At 49.6% G+C, this 19,542-nt stretch overlaps 1 protein-coding gene across 2 annotated transcripts in view; it reads right to left on the minus strand.

Moving 5' to 3' along the window:
• The window catches only part of CUL4B (cullin 4B), a 200,492-nt gene that overhangs the window by 145,722 nt on the left and 35,228 nt on the right, over nucleotides 1-19,542 (minus strand). The gene's annotated exons all lie outside the window — the stretch shown is intronic.

A 19,542-nucleotide genomic window follows, 5' to 3' on the forward strand; every position in this document is an offset into this window, starting at 1 on the left:
CTCTGCAGGAGTTCAGTATCGAGTATATCAAAGCCCGAGTAGAAACCCCCGAAGGATCAAGTTTGTGGAAACAGATAATGAAAACAATTGTAACCGCAACAAGTAACTGCAAACATCCTACCAACTTGTAGGGAGCTGTGAAAAACAGCGAAAAGAAACAACTGTGAAGACACAGAACACTGCGAGCAAGAAGCAGCGCAGAGCTGAGCAGGATCAAGAACCCAAACGCGGTGGGCGTCTGGACTGATCCATGGTACTACAGGAACGAAAATTAGCAGGTAAATAATAATTTTCTTTTCCCTGTACGTACCTGGATCAGTCCAGACAGTGGGATGTACCCAAGCTTCCCTAAATCGGGTGGGGTCCTGCGAGGCCTGCTCGGAAAACCTGCTCGCCAAAGTGTCCAGAGACCGAAGAGGCGAGGTGCAGACGATAGTGCCTCGAGAACGTGTGTAACGATTTCCAGGTGGCTGCCCTACAAATTTCCTGCGAGGATACCGAGCGAACCTCCGCCCAGGAAGCCGCCTGAGAACGTGTAGAATGCGCTACGATTCCGGGTGGGGGAGTCCGACCCGCCCCAATGTAAGAAGCAGCAATGCCGGCCTTCAGCCATCTGGCAATGGTAGTCTTCGAGGCCTGAGACCCCTTCTTAGGACCGGCCCAGAGTACAAAGATGGTCAGAGGTTCGGAACTCATTTGTAGCCTCCAGATAGAGGCGCAGAGTGCGCTTGACATTCAAGAGACGGAGAGACTTCGGCTCTGAGGAAGAGAAGGACAGCAACTCCACCGTCTGGTTCACATGGAATGCAGAAACCACCTTCGGAAGGAAGGAGGGAACGGTGCGAAGCGAAACTCCAGAGTCGGAGAAACGGAGATAGGGCTCTCTACACAACAGAGCCTGCATCTCCGAGATGCGTCGAGCGGAACAGATGGTCACAAGAAATACAGTCTTGAGAGTGAGATCCTTTATCGTTGCGCTGCGCAGCGGCTCGAACGGTGGTCCCGACAGGGAGCAAAGCACAAGGTTAAGACTCCAGGAGGGACAAGGGTCCCGTAACGGAGGACGCATATGCTTGACACCCTTGAGAAAAAGAGCAATGTCAGGATGCTGTAGAAGAGAGCCCCCATCGCTCAACAGCGAACCAAGGGCGGCCACCTGAACCCGTAGTGAATTATAGGTGAGCCCTTTTTCCACCCCCGCCTGTAGAAACTGAAGGATCTGAGGTACAGAAGCCTTAGCGGGTCTCGTGGCCTGGCTGGTACACCACAGCTCGAACACCTTCCAGACTCGAACATAGGCCGATGTCTTTCGTGCCCGCAATAGCGTGGATACTACCGCCTCCAGGTAGCCCCGACGCCGGAGGCAGCGCCTCTCAAAAGCCAGGCTGCAAGACAGAAGAATTCTGCCTGCTCGAAAAATAGCGGGCCCTGATGTAGGAGCTGGGGGAGGTGCCCCAGCCTGATTGGCCTGTCGATCACCAGCTGTAGCAGGTCCGCAAACCAGGGTTGCCTGGGCCATTCTGGGGTGACGAAAACCACGGTCCCCTGATGGCTTTCTATTCTGCGGAGCATCCTGCCCACCAGGGGCCATGGTGGAAAAGAAAGATATGGCGGCCACGGGAGGACCAGGGCATCCACTCCCTCCGCGCTCTCTCTGGCGACTGAAGAAGCGTGGAGCCTTGGCGTTGAGAGCGGACGCCATCAGATCCAAGTGGGGGGCTCCCCCACCGATGGACGAGAAGTTGCATTGCTTTGTCGGAGAGAGACCACTCTCCGGGTCCAGCAGTTGACGACTGAGGAAGTCCGCCTGGACGTTGTCCACACCGGCGACGTGCGAGGCCGCTAGCCGGACGAGATGACGCTCCGCCCATTGCATCAGCAGCGCCGCCTCGAGCGCGACCTGCGGGCTGCGCGTGCCTCCTTGTCGGTTGATGTAGACCACGGTGGTAGCGTTGTCCGATAGGATTCTGACTTCTCGGTTCCGCAGAAGCGGGAGGAAATGTCGCAGAGCTAGCCGGACCGCTCTGGTTTCCAGACGGTTGATTGACCACTTCGCCTCCACCGTGGACCACGTCCCCTGCGTGGCGCTTCGATCGCAGACTGCACCCCAGCCTGCTAGACTGGCATAGGTGGTCACCACCACCCAATTTGGCAGATCGAGGGACATGCCACGGGCCAGGTTCGGCGGATCCAACCACCAGCCCAGACTGTCCCTGGCATTCTGTGGGAGCGGGAGAATCATCTGATAGTCCTGCAATACTGGTTTCCAACGGGAGAAGAGCGCCCACTGTAAGGTCCTGAGGTGCGCGAAAGCCCAAGGTACAAGGTCGATGGTGGACCCCATCACTCCCAGGAGTTGCAGGTAGTCCCAGGAGGTGGGCTCTGGTAACGCAGAGAACCGTCGTGTGTGATCCCGCAAGGATTGAGCTTTGTCCTGGCGCAGAAAAACTTTGCCCAGTAGGGTGTCGAAAGTTGCCCCCAAAAAAAACCCAAGCGTTGCGAGGGCATGAGGGAGCTCTTGGAGAAGTTCACTACCCATCCCAGGGAATGTAGAAACCGTACTACTCGAGTCACCGCTGAGCGTCCATGATCGAATGACTTCGCCCGGAGGAGCCAATCGTCCAGATAAGGATGAACCAGGATGCCCTCCTTCCGGAGAGCTGCCGCCACAACTACCATGATCTTGGTGAAGGTGTGCAGCGCCGGCGCCAATCCAAACGCGAGAGCCGTGAACTGAAAATGCTGGTCCAGAATTTTGAAACGAAGGAAACTGTGGTGGTCCGGGCGGATGGGAATGTGCAGGTAGGCCTCCGTTAAGTCCAGGGAGGCGAGGAACTCCCCCCGATGCACCGCCGCAATCACTGACCGGAGCGTTTCCATGTGGAACCGAACGACTCGAAGGGATTTGTTGACTTCCTTGAGGACTAGGATAGGCCGGAAGGAACCGTCCTTCTTTGGTACGACGAAATAGATGGAATAGTGGCCCGAGCCCACCTCTCCGAAGGGCACGGGCGCAGTAGCGCCTATCTCCCGGAGTCTGTCCAGAGTCAGCTGCACCGCTCCTCTCTTGAGGTCCGAGCAACAGGGGGAAAAGATGAACCTTCCCTGCGGGGGGCGGACAAATTCCAATGCGTAGCCGTGTTTTATGGTATCCAGGACCCACTGGTCCGAGGTGATCCGTGCCCACTCCGCTTAGAAATAAGTTAGTCGGTCCCCAATCCTGGGGACAGGGGAGTGGGCGAGACTGGCATCATTGTGAAGACTTGGTATAGGGGTTCCCGGTTCCGGGAGTAGTGCGTGCGGGCCGATGCCCACGGAAGGCGCGCGCAACCAGGGCTGAGACCTGGGGGCGGATGGCCGGGAGCCCGTCTGTCTGTAGCCCCTGTAGCGCCGTTGCGCTCTGGCTCTGGTCCGAGAAGAAGAAAACGCTCTGGATGGTCGAAACCTATCCTCCGGCAGCCGATGAACAGCGTTCTCCCCCAGGGACTTGATGATCTGGTCCAAATCCTCCCCGAAGAGGAACTTGCCCCTGAAGGGAAGAGAGCCCAGACTGGACTTAGAGGACGTATCAGACGCCCAATTGCGTAGCCACAGTAGTCGTCGTGCTGCCACTACCGAAACCATGGATCTTGCGAGGACCCGAAAAAGGTCGTACGAGGCGTCCGCCCCATACGCCACTGCGGCTTCTAGCCGATCTGCCTGGGCAGCCTCATCGGACGGCAGGTTCTGAGACCTGAGGAGTTGTTGCACCCAAAGGAGACTAGCCCGCTGGGCAAGCGAACTGCACATCACCGCCCGCATACCCAGAGCGGAGACCTCGAAAACCCGCTTAAGGAAAACTTCCAACTTACGATCCTGTGTGTCCCGCAACGCCGCACCTCCCGTCACTGGGATAGTCGTCCTCTTCGTGACCGCCGACACTGCGGAGTCCACTTTGGGACCTTGATGAGGTCCAGAAAATCTTCGGGGAGCGGGTACAGCTTTTCCATAGCCCGGCTGCTCTTCAGGGAGGCCTCCGGGGTGTCCCATTCCCTGGTGAGAAGTTGTAAAAACGAGTCATGAATGGGAAAAGCCCGAGCCCTCGGCCGGAGTGCCGCCAGGACAGGATCTCCCTTCCTTGAAGAAGTGATGACAGCGGGAGCTACTGGGGCAGGCGGGTCTGGTGGCGGATCCAAATCTAATTCTTGGATGATCTGCGGGATGAGGTCGTCCAGCTCTTCCCTCTGGAAGAGGCGTAGGGTACGCGGATCATCCCCCTCCTGTGTGCCGTCCCCTTGTCCCCCGTCCGGGAGGTCAAGTCCATGTCCCGCTGGGTCTGGCACCGCCCCCACTGCCGCGGGCGTGGATCGGACCCAGGTAGGAAGGCGGGAGGCCCCCACTCCCGGAGGGTCGGGGGGGGCCGGCGTCGAGGGCGACATCCGAGGGATCTTAGGAGGGGGGGGGGGGCCCACAGGTGCTTCCAGCCCCTGCAGATAAGCGGTATGCATGAGCAGGATAAACTCCAGAGAGAACCCCGGCCTGCTCGGGTGCGCTTTGGGGGCGGCGTGGTTCCTGCTCCCTGGCTCTGGGTGCTTGGTTCCTGCACCAAAATCAGGGGAACACCCCCGCTGGTAGAGTCCTCCAGGGATCCGTTCTCCCTCGTGGCCTCCAGGGATCCGTTCCCCCTCGTGGCCTGCGCCTCAGGGCGCTCAGAATGTAAAATGGCCGCCGTTCCCGCCAAAAATGGCGGAGTGGCCGGCCCGCACCGCCCGGGCAAAAAAGAGAAATCAGTCAGGGACTGTGAGGTACCTTCCCCCCCGGGAAGGCATCGTGCACAGATGCCCTCCCGGGAAATCCGGGACCCCGGGTCTCCGCAGGCCGCACAGCGGGACGGCCGCGGCATCGGGATCGCTGCAGGAGAAAAGAAAAAGCCATGGGGGGGGCCACGGGCACAAAGGCGCCGCTGCGGGGGGGCCCGGTCGGCCCGCACTGCCCGCTGTCTGAAAATAGAGGAGGGTGCCGCGGGGGGGCCTTCCTGGCCACACGACCCGCCCCAGACATCTTTCCCTAAATGGCTCAGCAGCCCATGAGGAGCTGTAAAATGGCCGCGGGTGAGGGAGTAAAGAGCGAAGGGGCCGGCTCCACCGGCTTTCGCGGGCACCAGGGGCTGAGCTGTAAAGGAAAAAACTACAAAGGAAAAACAAACTTACCCCTGGCTGCAACGAGAAATAAACAGCAAGGCCGCAGAGAAGAGACAAGGAAGAGAAGCCACTCCCCAGAAGTTGAAAGAACTCTGCCTTTTTTTTTTTTTTTTTAAACTTAATACAAACTTGATACAAACTTGATCCACAGAAAAAGACAACAACAAGCCATAATCAAGCAAGAAAGTGAAGGAAAAGGAGGGGAAGCCTGATTCCCCTACTCGCATCTGCTGGAGTCAGAAGATACTGAACTCCTGCAGAGGGGGTAGTAGTATATATAGATACGCCCCCTCAAAGCTTGTGCTGACTCCATCTGCTGGATTGGGGACATAACCCACTGTCTGGACTGATCCAGGTACGTACAGGGAATGGCAAGTTAGATGTAGAACACTGATAAGGCAGGCTAAAATACTTTGAAAAGAAGCTAGCCTTAGAGACAAAAACTCATAATAAAAACTTTTAAAAATATATTCGAAGCAGGAAGTCCATGAGGGAGTTGGACTGATAGATTTTCAAAGCAATGAAGGAGAACTTAGGTAAGAACATGCCATACTGGGTCACAACAAGGGTCCATCAAGCGCAGCATCCTGTTTCCAACAGTGGCCAATCCGTTCTAGACCTCTCATGATTTTAAAGACCTCTATCATATCCCCCGTCAGCCGTCTCTTCTCCAAGCTGAACAGCCCTAACCTCTTTAGTCTTTCCTGATAGAGGAACTGTTCCATCCCCTTTATCATTTTAGTCACCCTTCTCTGAACCTTCTCCATCGTAACTTTATCTTTCTTGAGATACAGCGACCAGAATTGTTCACAGTACTCTAGGTGCGGTCTCACCATGGAGCAATACAGAGGCATGATGACATTTTCCGTTTTATTCACCATTCCCTTCCTAATAATTCCTAACATTCTGTTTGCTTTTATGACTGCCGCAGAACACTGAGCAGGTGATTTCAATGTATTATCCTCTATGATGCCTATTTATTTTATTTAAGATTTTTATATACCGCATTCATGATACAATCACATCATGCTGGTTTACAGTTGAACAAGGAGTGCAAAATACATTAAAACTGGAACAAGTGCAAGGAAATTGCAGTTACAAATAACAAGGGAGATCAAACTGGGAGAATAGAGAAATACAGTAGTAGATTAACATCATGTAGAGTTATTTACAAAGAGCAGCTGTGACTGAGTTGTGGAAGTTGATGAGGAAGCAATTAGGAGGGGTCCGGAAAAGCTTGTTTGAATAACCAAGTCTTAAGTCTTTTTTGGAATCTTGGGAGGCAAGGCTCCTGTCGGAGATTCGGTGGGATGGAATTCCAGAGTGCTGGTCCAGCTGTCGAGAAGGCCCGTTCTCTTAAAGTTATATGACGAGTGGATTTGGTATGAGGTACCTGGAGGGATCCTCTTTATGCTTCTCTGGTGGGTCTTGAGGAGTGATGTTGGCTGAGCAGGAATTGTAGGTCAAGTGTTGTAAGGTGGTGGATGGATTTATATATAATGGTGATGGATTTGAAGATGATTCTGAAGTGTAAAGGGAGCCAATGTAGGTTTTTTAGGATAAGTGATATATGGTCTCTTCTCCTAGTGTTGGTGAGAATTCTTGCAGCCGCATTTTGGACCATCTGTAGAGGTTTGGTGTACGAAAATGGGAGACCTAGTAGGATAGCGTTGCAATAATCTATCTTTGAGAAGATTATTGCTATCTTTGAGAAGATTATTGCCTAGATCTCTTTCCTGGGCAGTAGTTCCTAATATGGAACCTAACTGTGTAACTATAGCATGGGTTATTTTTCCCTATATGCATCATCTTGCATTTATCCACATTAAATTTCATCTGCCATTTGGATGCCCAGTTTTTCAGTCTGACAAGGTCCTCCTGCAAAATATCACAATCCACTTGTGATTTAACTACTCTGAATAATTTTATATCTGCAAATTTGATTACCTCACTCATCACATTCCTTTCCAGATTATTTATAAATATATTGAAAAGCATGGGTCCTAGTACAGATCCTTTAGGCACGCCACTGTATACCCTTTTCCATTGAGAAAATTGTCCATTTAATCCTTTCTGCTTCCTGTCTTTTACCAATTTGTAATCCAAGAAAGGACATAGCCTTATCTTACCATGGGATAGATGGCGATCACAGAAAGACTGAATGAGTTCTTTACTTCAGTGTTTACTGAAGAGGATGTTGGTGAAATATTTATGCTTAAAGCTGTATTCACTGTGATGATTCAGAAAAACTGATACAAATCATTATATGAAACTAGAAGATGCAATAAGGCAGATGGACAAACTTAAGAGTAACAAATCGCACGGACCATATGGTATCTACTCAAAAATGAAACTGCAGGCATGCTACTGGTAATTTGTAACCTATCATTGGGATCGTCCATCATGCCTGAAGACTGATGGGTGGCCAATATAACCCCGATCTTTTTTTTTTGAAAAAATTTTTATTGAGTGAATGAAACAACGGAGATTTCAACAAACAATGGTGTCTCCAGCTACAAGATAACATGTCCTATACAAATGAAACAGCTGTGCACCATGAGCTTATCTGAGCCAACTCAAATTTAACCTTTTAAACCCCCTCAGACCCTCGACAACTCCCCCCTTTTATATGGAAACTTCGGAATACAACAATGCCTATAGAGTTACCTGTGGAGCAGCCACGAGCGCACTGTTCCTTATACACCCTGCAGCCCCCGCCCCCCCAGGCTCAGCCACAGACTATACAATACATCACAACCCAATACCTTCCACCCCCCTCCCCGATCCATTCAATGTTTCCCCAGTCTCTTTGTGTCCTTGATGTTATTAAATTTGAAAGTCCACACTGCAAAGCCAAACCTTTAATCAAGAGTACGGATGCTCAGCCAACTTAGTCATTAAGTATCAGGCTTCTGGTGCGATGAGGAAGGGCCTGTAAATAGGCTTCCCAGATTCGTAGGAATGAGCAACGATGCTGTGGCGAAGATCTAGAGGTGAGGTTATCCATCTGCATCATACAATGGAAGTGTATGCGCCAGGTCCAATACAAAGGGGCAGCTGGGTCTTTCTAGGAAAGCAAGATAACCTTCTTCCCCACCAATCCGGCTTTTTTAAAAAGGCAACGCGGTCCCACCTCTCTAAGCAGTGATTGGGGAATGCATTCAAATAATATTAATTGCGGAGACTTTGGGATATTCACCTTTAAGATATTCTTCAAAAACCCCACAATTTTACCCCAATACATTTGTATCAAGGGACAAGCCCAAAATACATGAGAGTGTGATCCCACAGCCAAATGACACCGTAAGCAAGTAGTGTCTGACAGCTGTTTGGAGTAATATGCAATCTGAGGAGATATATAGGCTCTCCGCAAAAATTTGAATTGCATTTCCCGATAGTACATGGTGCCTGTATTCCAATACACATTTCTCATACAAGCAGAGAAAGCCGTAATAGGAACCTGAAACACTCCATCTCGTTCCCATCTTTCCACTGACAGATTGAACGTGGGTTCTGGTATACCCTGGCGCAGCCCCTTATAATATCGTGATAGGGAGGGAACTTTTGGATTATCAAAATGAAAGAAAGCATCTAAGGCCTGAAATAGAGAAGGCTTCCGAACATCGGGGCTCAATGACTGAGTGTGGTGCCTAACCTGCAAATATCCAAAAATTTGAGTCCCCGGTAACCCATACAGGTCTTTCAAAGTGTCAAAAGGTAGGAGAGCACCCAGGTCATCCAGCAAATGTCCCAAATATAGTATGCCCTGTTTCTCCCAAGTCTGGTACATGGCAGAGGAGAACCCAGGCAAAAATTCCGGATTTCCTCGTAGGGGCAAGCAAATATGAACAAACCCTCGGCAGTCCCAATGACTTGCCGAGGGACAATCAAGCCCTCCAAATGGGAAGAATTAAAGGACTGCATGATAGTGAGGAAGGTAAAGCATCACATGACCCTATTAAAACAAATTTCAAATTAAATGGGGCCAGAGTCTGCTCCGCCATGATATGCACATAAAAGGATTTCCCCAGAAGCCATTCACGAGCTACTCTCAAATTTGTTGCTACCTCATAACGAAGCAGATCCGGAACCCCCATCCCTCCCTCTCCCCACTTCAATTTTATCCAGGACAGTGGAATGCGGGCCCTCTTCCCTTGCCATATAAAGACACGCATCATACGATCTAACTTGGCAAGATCCTGATGTTTTAGCGAGATGGGAAAATTTTGCAACACAGAGCCACTTGGGCAGAAGGGCCATTTTAAAGAGATTAATGCGACACCCAATAGAAAGAGGTAAACCCCTGTCAGAGGTGCACTGCGTACATGTCCCGCATAGAAACCTGAGATCTGCTAATAAGGCTCTACTAACTGTCCCCCTGTCAAAACAGCACGCCTCACGCAAGTAAGGGAAAGAGCACTATCACTGGTTGTTTCCGTGCTATGGAACACCATGCCACTCGAAATAAGACTGCAGAGAAATTTGAAAATATTCAAAACCAATCTGAAAATTTGGCTCTTTAAACAAGCTTTTTATAAAGAGAAGAAGGAGAAAAACAGTTGACTGGCAAGGATGCACCAAACGCGAAGTTGTTACTTGTAACCTACAAATGCATATTAATGTTAAAATCAAATCGCCTAATATTTCCCCAACAGACAAGCGTTAACCTACACACATAGTTTATATTGTAATGAAGTGTTACCGTATTATGATGGCACATGATTAATTTGTAATCTATACCACTCATATTTTCATTATCGTGCCTTGCTGTAAACCGTTGTGATGGTTATCTAACTTAATGACTGTATAGAAGAGTTTTTAAATAAATAAATAAAAATTTTGTCCTGTGTGCTTTTGAGCAATTTGGGAATGTTGAGGCTATAGACTGCCGCTGGGTCTACAGATATATGGATCCCCAAATATTTGATAGAAGTCCCAGCCCATTTCAAGGGAAATGGCCCGTCCCATTGCTGCTGTACAGCCTCTGGAAAAGCCAAGGCCCCTGACTTGTCCCAATTAACCTTTTAGGTACCAACGTTCCACAAGTGGAACCTTTTTTCATATAGTTTTAATTACTTGCAAATTTTTTTATACCATATTTGGGTCTAGTTAACTAAGATATGTAAAAAGGGGCAACAGGAAATAATTCCTTCAATGAGCAGGATCTAAAAGGTTAATCCGCAAATCAGAGCAAGCACCATAATCCCGAATAAAGTCTAGGACAGTAGTCAAGGAGCGACTTGGGTTTGTCAAAAATACCATACCACCATCCGCAAAAGCAGCATATTTAAATACCTCCCTCTGAACTCGATAATGAAATTGTATACCCCGAATAGCTGGAGCGTCCTGAACAGCCAATAAAATAGGTTCCAATGTCAGTATAAATAATAACGGTGACAAGGGGCAACCCTGACGAGTGCCCCGCAGGACAGGGAAAGGAGTGGAACACCGTCCATGGGGCACACAATAGCTGCCATGGGGTTGCTATATAATAGCTGTATGGCCTGATAGAAGAAGCCCCCAAATCCCATTAGACCCAGAAGTTTGAACATAAAGGTCCACTCTACTCTATCATACGCCTTTTCGGCGTCTAAACTAGCAATGAGAAATGGTATTTTTTTTCGCGTACATAACTCCATGGCAACTGCAAGTTTCCGATTATTTGTTAAGGCACAGCGCTTTTTAACAAACCCTACCTGCCCAGGCTTAATCAGTTGAGGCATGATCCCACTCAGACGATCTGCTAAGATCTTGGCCAATAATTTCTGGTCGACATTCAATAAAGAAATGGGACGATAAGATGCTGCCAACTATGGATCTCTCCCTGGTTTAAGGATGAGAGTCACATGGGCCACATTGCCATGTAAGGGTAAGGCCCCTTGAAACACCATAGTGTTAAATACCAACGGGAGTAGTTTAGTCAAGGGATCTATCAGACATTTATAAAACTCAGAACTATAGCCATCAGGGCACGGAGCTTTCAGTTTGGGGGTGTTTTGAAGAGCCAATCGCACCTCCTCCTCAGAAATAGGCTCATTTAAGCACCTACTTTGACCAATCGTAATGGAAGGGATATGTGCATGTTCACAAAATGCTTCCCATTTATCAGGACTCCAGCCTTCGGATTGATACAGAGTGGAAAAATAAGAGCGGAATTCTTCCAGAATGGTAGGGGTATCCTTGACAATCTTCCCACTAGAATTTTTAAGAGAAGATGTGTGGCGAGATCTCCTAGTAGACTTGATCAAATTTGCTAACAATTTACCTGACTTGTTACCATATCAGTATAACTTGTGTTGGAAATACAACAAACTCTTCTTAGCCCTTTGATGTAAAAGGGAAATAATTGCAGTTTGCAAGGTTAAATAAGATTCTCTATTAACCCTGGAATGAGATCTCAGTAAAGCTGTTTTAGCTGATTGCAATTGCTGGGTTAAGCTCAGCAATCTACTATCCAACATTCTCCTCCTATGTGCCAAATAGGAAATAATGTCCCCCCTTAATACCGCTTTGGCGGTATTCCAATATAAAACAGGGTCCTCCTTATGCTGTGCATTAAGAGTTGCAAAATCTTTCCAGCGGGTCCGCAAAAACTCTTGAAGAGAGGGGTCTTCTGCCAAGTAATAAGGATAGCGCCAGTGAAAACCTGGGACCACAGTAGGGAGTAGTGTCAAATCCAGCCATATAGGCGCATGATCAGAGAGAACAAGATCTCCGATCTCTGCATCAGAGACCTTAGAGAAGAAATGCATACTTACCAAAAAATAATCAATCCGGGAGAGAGATGAGTAAAGTCTCTATCAAAGGGATGTAATGTACGCCACAAATCTGTCAGGTGTAATGCCCCTTCCAATAGGCTAATTCCTTTACCTGATACCCCAATTCTGTTAGCAGACGAGGACCTATCCCACTCTGGATCCCGTATTTCGTTAAAATCTTCCCCCACTACCACCATGTGATCGATATATGGCAATAATAGTTTATGTATGGCTCGGAAAAAATAATTCGGAGCAGAATTGGGAGCATATATATTGCATAGGATCAAGGGAATAGAATTAAATTCTGCCACTAAAACTATGTAGCGTCCCATCGGATCTTTAATTTTCTTGTGAATCTGCACCAGGAGATTCTTACGAATTAATATCGCCACCCCAGCGGAATGAGTGCTAGCTGACGCAAAGTGGACTGCCCCCACCCAATTCTGACACAGCTTCCTGTGTTCAGGGTCAGACATATGTGTTTCTTGAAGGAAAGCTATGTCTGCCCCTTTCCTTTTTAAAGCCTGAAGTATCTTGGACCCTTTGATCGAAGAATTTATACCACAAATATTCCAGGACACCAGTCTCGTACTCCGATTAGCCATCCATGTAAAGTAGAATGAATGTAGCGGTGTCGCCAACCCATTTTGTGTAGGGGGACAGCCATCCCAGCTGTGGCCCCCCCCCCCCCCGGCATTTCATTGGACATCCGGTACAAAGATATGACTAATCCCGATTTGAATGGACCGGAACCGCACACCCTCCCAAACTTCCCTCCCCAACCCTCTCCCCACCCTCCCCTCCACATCCAAGCACACTTAACCCTTCCTCGGAGACCCGTAGGATGCTCAGGGAATCTACAAACAAACAAACAAACTCACAAACAAACAAACAAACTCAAACCCCAATCGTTGAGGAGAATAAAAGTTAGGAAATCAGATGAATAAAAACATTTCCCTCATAAGACAATACAACAACAAACTGGAACAATAACAGTGCCCCTTCATAAGTTCAACTTAGTTATAACTGGCACACTGAAAATAGCATTTGATATCCAGACCTGCCAACAAACCGGTCAGGCAGTTGCTATGGATGAATCCTGAAGTAGTCCACAAATTTCCAAAGGGAGCTATCGAATCCACCACCCGAGCCAGAAGAACCATAAAATTCAAAGTCGTCTGGAGTCAGATAATCCTGAAGAGAACACATCTCATTGTTTGCTATGAAGTACTAGCGGCGCTACCCGACATTTCTCGCTCAAGGGCCTTCCCGCGGGCTGTCCGGTGACTTAGATAACGTGGCGATATACTCACGGATGGCTCCCACATCCGTGAACCAGCGCGGACCGCCAGGCGCTGCGACTGACTTTTGCCGGGTAAATAATCACAGCACATTGACCCAGATTATGAACTTGGGCACACAGCGGGGAGAGTAACTGGCGTTGCGCCGACAGCACGGCAGAGAAATCTTGAAAAATTAGAATTCTCTGACCCTCAAACTTGAGGGCTAGCCCACGATGCACAGCTTGCAGTATTTCCTCTTTGTGACCAAAATTTAAGATTTTGGCGATGATCACCCGCAGTTTCCCTGATTGCGTACGCTTCTGCCCGAGCCGGTGGGCACGTTCGATATGTAGTGGGCCTCGGTCGGCGGAGAGGGACAGTTCTTTAGTGAGCCATCGCTCCAGTACCTTAGGCAAATCTCGCTCCTCCAAGGACTCCGGTAGGCCAATAAATTGCAGATTTGAACGCCTGGATCTGTTTTCAAGATCCTCCAGGCGTTCGGTATGCAAAGTAACTGTTGCCTGAAGCGCCTCCAGATGGCGTGGAGGCCATCTTCGGCGTCTGAGACCTGTTGTTCCAACTCTGAGAACCTTGTGTCATAGCCTGCTACTGAGGTGGTAAGCTCCGAGAGTTGTGTAGATAGTTTTTGAAATTCAGGCTGTAAAGCTTCCACTACCGCCACTCGAACTTCTGCCCAATTCATCGGTACTTGCGTCTCCGCTGTCCCGATGACTTCCTCCGCTCCGACATCTGTAGGCCATGGTGGGTCCTTAAACATGTCCTCCTCCTTTCTCGCCACCCTCATCAACATTTCACCAAAATTCCTTTCCCAGAGTTGTCAGCTGTTAGAAATAAGCATCTGGGCCTTCTGTGGACCAAATTTGGCTAGTAGATGGGCAGGCCAAGAGCCAGCGAGGGCAAGCTACATTTACTCCCCTTCACAGCGTCATGTGATCGTCTAACCACGATCTTTAAAAAGGGCTCCAAGGGTGACCCGGGAAACTATAAGTCAGTGAATGACTTCAGTGCTTGGAAAATCATGGAAACTATTCTAAAGAATAAAATCACAGAACACAGACAGACATGGTTTAATGGGACACAGCCAGCATGGATTTACCCAAGGTAAGTCTTGCTTTACAAATCTGACTTTAAGGGGTTAATAAATGTAGATAATGGTGAGCCAGTGGATTTAGTGAATTTGGATTTTCAGAAAGCATTTGACAAAGTGTCCTATGAAAGACTGAGAAAACTAATAAGTCACGGGATAGGAGGCAATGTCTACTGTGGATTGCAAACTGGTTAGAAGATAGAAACAGACAATAGGACTAAATGATCAGTTTTCTCAATGGAGAAGTGTAAACAGTGGAGTGCCTTAGGGATTTGTACTGAGACCAGTGCTTTTTAATATATTTATAAGTGATCTGGAAAAGGGAACAACAAGTATTGTGAACACATTTGCAGACAAAATTATTCTGAGTTGTTAAATCAGAGGCAGACTGTGAAAAATTGCAGGGGGGAGGGGGGGCGCTAGCACCACGGAGCAAGATGGATGCATGAATCAGAGCTCCTAAAATCCTGAGCCATTAGCAGTGAAATCGCTAGTGAAGAAGGAACTGTGGGCTTGATTAACAACCTCCATACAGTAGCCCTACAATCAAAGATGGCCCAGAAGACAAAAGGTCCGGACTTTAAGCAATTCTCATACTCTAAAAATGTGATTAACAGATGGGCCTAGCAGGACAGAGAATCCACGAGCCTAATCTCGACAGAAGAGGAGAAAGTTACCCTTTCCAGCACCGTCAAGGCGAATACAACGGAACTTCCCACCAGAGATTAATTTCGGCAATGGTTCAGTGAGCTTAGGAAAGACATGAAAACTAATAAAAAAAGAACTGATGACCATGATGTTGGATATGTGTGAAGAAATGGTGGAGATTGGGAGGCGCGTCGATTATTGAGACATGAGAATTGATGCACAAGCAACCAAAGTAGACACATTACAAACACAATGTACCCAACTATCTCTTGAAAACACAGAGTTTCAAGCTAAGCTTGAAGACTTGGAAAACTGGAGTCATAGAAACAATCTACAATTTCGAGGAATCCCTGAGTTGGACAGATTGCACAGAGGCAGTCAGGAGACTGCAAATTTTTCTTCGAACATCAGCAAGGGTTGGATACAGAGGACTGTGGACAAGAGATAGAAATTGAGAGAGCTCACAGATCTCTTGGCCCGAAAATAGGCAATAAACCCCAGGATGTCATTGCCTGTTTCAACAGTTATACAGTGAAAGAAAAAGTGCTTATGGCCGCCAAGAATCAACAAACATGGGTCTGGAACTCTCGTACCATTTCTGTTTTTGCTGACATTTCTCCGGTGACTCTCCGGAAAAGGATGGATTTCTGTGAAATAACTACAATTCTATGCAGAGAAGGAACTCTATATCAATGACTGTTTCACTTTGATTTAGCCATAACGATATGTAGATCTACTACCAAGGTAAAGAGTGTGGAGAAAGCGGACCACGTGGTCAAAATCTCCATCACTACCAAGAGCTTTCCACAGATTCAAAGTAGAGACACCCCGAATTGGCATAGGGTGAGCAAGGGTGGCCGGAGATTGCGATGACACTCTGGGGACTCCTCACAAGATAAGGACGCAGACAAGGGGTGAAAAGACATTGGTGCTTCTGGGGAGTTACTTCTCTTACAGTGCGCAAGAATTCCTTTGTCAACATGTGAGATTTTCAGGATGAACAGTAGTGGATATATATATATACACTCCAAGTTATATTTGAGTTGCGATTCCTGCATAAATAAGTAATGTCTTTAGTTTTCTCAGCATTCCCAGCTTGGGGAGAGTGGGAGCATACACAGGAAAATTAGTTTCTTACCTGATAATTTTCGTTCCTGTAGTACCAAGGATCAGTCCAGACACCTGGGTTGTGACTCCGCACCAGCAGATGGAGACAGAGCAAGACTTGTCGGGCACCCTCACATATAGTAAGGCACCACCCACAGCTCGTCAGTCTTACGAATGTCAAAGCAAAACAGCAATGAAACCAAACTATCTAACTGTACCGCCCCACACTAGGGCCGATTCAACCAAAGTCCCCAGCTGGATCAAAACTTCCAGAAACAGAGGACCAACAACAGATACTGAAAAACCAATGGAACAGCAACCGAGCGGACTCTTCTTAAATCTGAAAACAGACTTGGGTGGGAGCCTGGACTGATCCTTGGTACTACAGGAACGAAAATTATCAGGTAAGAAACTAATTTTCCTTTCCCTGTACGTACCAGGATCAGTCCAGACACCTGGGATGTACCAGAGCTGAACCACCGAGGGCGGGAACCAGAGAGTCCCGCTCGCAGAAATCCAGGTCCGTAACATCCAGCCGATAGTGTCGCGCAAAGGTATGCAACGACTTCCAAGTTGCCGCCCTGCAAAACTGCTGCGGCGACACATACGAAGATTCCGCCCACGAGGTGGTCTGAGCTGGCATCGAGTGGGCGCGGAGGCCCACCGGGAAAGACTTACCATTCAATAGGTACGCAGAAGAAATAGCTTCCTTCAACCACCGAGCAATCGATGCTCGAGAAGCAGCGCCACTCTGCTTTGGACCCGAACACAATACAAAAGGGAGGGTCCGAAAACCCGAAATGGATTCGTTACCTCCAGATAACGGAGCAGAACTCTGCGAACATCAAGTTTCTGCAACATCACATGTCCTCAGGAAAGGCAGGCAATTCAATGGTCTGGTTCAAATGAAACGCGGACACCACAGAGGCAGAGAAGCGTGAGAACTGTTCTCGACAAGACAATGCCTGCAACTCCGAAACTTGTCTCGCCGAAGCAATCGCCACAAGAAAAAACCGCCTGAAGGGTCAGATCTTTTAGAGTCGCTCTCCTGAAGGGCTCAAAAGGCGACGAGCACCGCGCAGTGAGCACCAATTAAGAGTCCAGGAAGGACCAGGATGCCGCAACGGAGGCCGCAGATGCTTAGCTTCCCGAAGAAAGCGCGCCACGTCTGGATGATGAGCCAGCGACTTACCTTGCACCTTACCTCTGAGACAGCCAAGCGCCGCTACCTGTACGCGGAGGGTGCTGCATGATAGGTCCTTAGCAAGCCCCGCCGGAAGAAAAGCGAGGACATCCAGTACGGATGGTAACACCGGATTCACCTCACGCGATCTACACTAATCTTGGAACACTGCCCAAACCCGGACATATGCAAACGAGGTAGACCGTTATCGAAAACTCAGCAAGGTAGCTACCACCGCATCCGAATATCCCTTAAACTGCAAACGTTTCCTCTCAAAAACCACGCCGCGAGACCGAAGTGAGCCGCGTCCTCGGACCCTGCCGCAGGAGAGCCGCTTCCCCTCGAAAACGGAGAGGAGCCTCCTTTGCCAAGAGCAAGAGGTCCGCGAACCAAGGCCGTCGTGGCCACTCCGGCGCCACCATGATCACCTCTGGAGGCGACTCTATTCGATGAAGGACCTTGCCGATCAGAGGCCATGGAGGGAACACATATATGAGAACGTCCGTGGGCCAAGGGAGTACCAGAGTATCTACCCCTTTGGCTCCTCGTTCTCTCCGTCGACTGACGAATCGCGGAGCCTTGGTGTTCTGAGCGGTGGCCATCAAATCCATGTGTGGTGTTCTACACCGTTTGCAAATTAGGCGGTAAGCCACCTCCGGCAGCTCCCACTCCCCTGGATCCAATCGATGCCGACTGAGGAAATCCGCTTGGACATTGTCCACTCCGGCGATGTGGGACGCCGTGATGTTGCTGAGGTTCCTCTCCGCCCAAAGCATGAGCAGCCGCGCCTGCTCCGCCACCGCTTGGCTCCTCGTACCTCCCTGGCGATTGATATACGCCACTGTGGTCGCATTGTCCGACAACACTCTGACCGAAGTCCCTCGGAGCAATGGGAGGAACGACTGGAGCACCAACGTGACCACTCTGGTCTCCAAGCAGTTGATGGACCACTGTGATTGAGCTTTGGACCACAGTCCCTGCACCGAGCGGCCCATGCAAATCGCTCCCCAGCCGGAGAAGCTGGCATCCGTGGTGACTACCATCCAGGTGGGCATGAGTAGGGACACTCCGCGTGTCAGATTGTCGGTGCAGAGCCCCCACTGCAAACTGGACCTCACCTGATCCGTGAGCGGGAGGGGAAGGTAAAAACTCCTCGGACACCTGCCGCCAGCGGGAGAGCAATGCGGATTGCAATGGACGTAGATGAGCGAACGCCCAGGGGACTAGCGCCAGCGTTGACGCCATCGATCCCAACACCATCAGGTAATCGCACCCCTGCGGAATCCGAAGGGACAAGAGACGGCGTATCTGACCCTGCAGCTTGCAGACCGGTCCTTGGACAGAAACACCCTGCCTTGCTTCGTGTCGAACAGTGCTCCCAAGTATCCAGGGTCTGGGTGGGAACCAGCCGGATTTTGGCGAGATTGACCACCCATCCGAGTGACTGCCAGAGCTGCAGGACCCTGTCGACTGCCTGTCGGCACGGAATCACGGATGTGGCTCGGATCAGCCAATCGTCCAAGTAGGGGTGAACCAAGAACCCCTCTTTCGCAGCTCGGCTGCCACTACTACCATCACCTTCGGAAACGTCCTCCGAGCCGTGGCAAGTCCGAAGGGGAGAGCTTTGAACTGATAGTGACTGCCCAGGATACCGAACCGCAGATACCGCTGATGGCACTGCCGAATTCCGATGTGAAGGTAAACCTCCGTCAGGTTCAGCGACGCCAGGAGTTCCCCTGGTCGAACCGAAGCTATGACTGAACGGAACGTCTCCATTTCGAAGCGAGGAACGCGAAGACACCGGTTGACACCTTTGAGGTCCAGGATGGGTCGGAAAGTGCCCTCTTTCTTCGGCACTATGAAGTAAATGGAATACCGGCCCAGATGACGCTGTCCTGTCCCCCGGAACCCGAGCAAACTAACGCGTACCCGTGGTGTATCACGCTGAGGACCCCCTGGTCCGTAGTTATCCTGGCCCATTAGGGGAAGGAGCCCTCCGCATTTCAATGAGCTGGCTTCGGACCGGTCCCCGACGAGGAACCGCCTTGCCGTCCAACTGCCTTCCACGAAAGGACTGGGACCATGACGACTGATTCGAAGAACCAGATCTATACGGTGCCTCCGACGATCTCTGTGGTCGCGACTTCCTGGGCCCCCGAAAGCGGGACCTATTGGAAAACGAAGTCCGAGCCCCGTAGCTGTCCTCCGGCAACTTGAACGCCCGGTGTCACCAAGGGACTCAATTGCGGAGCCAGAGAAGACGTCGGGCCGACAC

This window comes from Rhinatrema bivittatum, chromosome 6, assembly GCF_901001135.1.
Source record: "Rhinatrema bivittatum chromosome 6, aRhiBiv1.1, whole genome shotgun sequence".
NCBI classification, from domain to species: Eukaryota; Metazoa; Chordata; class Amphibia; order Gymnophiona; family Rhinatrematidae; genus Rhinatrema; species Rhinatrema bivittatum.